This window comes from Miniopterus natalensis, chromosome 4, assembly GCF_054644295.1.
Source record: "Miniopterus natalensis isolate mMinNat1 chromosome 4, mMinNat1.hap1, whole genome shotgun sequence".
NCBI lineage: Eukaryota > Metazoa > Chordata > Mammalia > Chiroptera > Miniopteridae > Miniopterus > Miniopterus natalensis.
The window spans coordinates 63,601,221-63,602,536 of NC_142084.1; the positions used below are offsets into that span (position 1 = coordinate 63,601,221).

Genomic DNA, 1,316 nt, shown 5'->3' on the forward strand with positions numbered 1-1,316 from the left:
TCTCTCTCTCCCTCCCTTCTACTGTCTCTGAAAAGCAACAGAAAAAATATCCTCGGGTGAGGGTTAAAAAGTAAATAAATAAATAAAAAGTTCCAATTGTTAAAAAAGAAAGAAAGAAAGAACCTTGACCTATACAAAAATTAACTCAAAATGGATCACAGATCTAAATGTAAATGTAAATATAAAACAATAAAATTCCTAGAAGAAAACAAAACATCTTTGTGGCCTTGGGTTTGGCAAAGAGTTCTTATAGAAAGTACCACAAGCATAATCTATAAAGAAGAAAAAAAAAGATAAATTGAACATTATAAAAATTAAAAACTTTTGCTCCGCAAAGGACACAAAAAGATGAAAAGGATGGAAAACCAAACCACAGACTGGGAGAGAATATTTGCAAACCACTTGCCCAGTAAAGGACTTGTATGCAGAATATATAAAGAATTTTCAAAACATAGTAATAGGAAGACAACCTACTAAAAGAAATGGTAAAATTTGAATAGACAGTTCACCAAAGAAGATACAGATAACATATGAACACGTGAAAAGATATTCAACATCATTAATCAATTGGGGATTTGCAGGTTAAATCCACAATGAGACGCCATCGGCTAAAAGAAAAAATATGTAGCACTTGTGTTTGTTTTGTTTAATTTGCAGACAAAGACTGCATACAGGTGTGAAAAATAAAGCCTCTTTTGCAACCTAGAACTCATTGTTCAGTATGAGGTGTTTTTTTGTGTTTTGTGTTTTGTTTTTTTATTTCAAAGAGAGGCAGGGAGAGGGGGAGAGAGAGAGAAACATCAGTGATGAGAGAGTCATTGACCCAATGCCTCCTGCTGGGGACCGAGCCTAAAACCGGGGCATGTGCCCTGACCGGGAACTGAACTGTGACCTCCTGGTTCATGGGTCGATGCTCAACCACTGAGCCACACTGGCCAGGCCAATATGAGTTTTGATACATATAATAAGGAACATGATGAAAAATAATAATTATATATATATAGACAACCAAGTGCTGGCAGGGAGTGGGAAACTGGTCAGCAGTTTCTTACCAAGTTAAACATACAGTTATCCTAGGACCCAGCAATCCCACTTGTAAGGATTTACTCAAGTAAAATGAACACCGGGTGTTCATATGACACCCGAATATGTATGTTTATAGCAGCACTAGTAATGATGTTCCCAAACTGGAGCCAACCCAAATGTCCTTTTGTGAATGAATAGTGACGCACGTACACAACGGAAAACTGCTCAGCAGTCAAAAGGGATGGGCTCCTCATACACCCAACTGCACAGACACGTTCCAAATGCTAAAT

General features: G+C 37.3%; 1 non-coding gene across 1 annotated transcript; it reads left to right on the forward strand.

The window, feature by feature from the left end:
* The first annotated feature begins 626 nt into the window (after positions 1-626).
* LOC148093320 (small nucleolar RNA SNORA40) lies at positions 627-751 on the forward strand. The gene has a single exon (XR_015714484.1). It is a non-coding gene; the product is annotated as a small nucleolar RNA SNORA40 (small nucleolar RNA).
* The last annotated feature ends 565 nt before the right edge of the window (positions 752-1,316 follow it).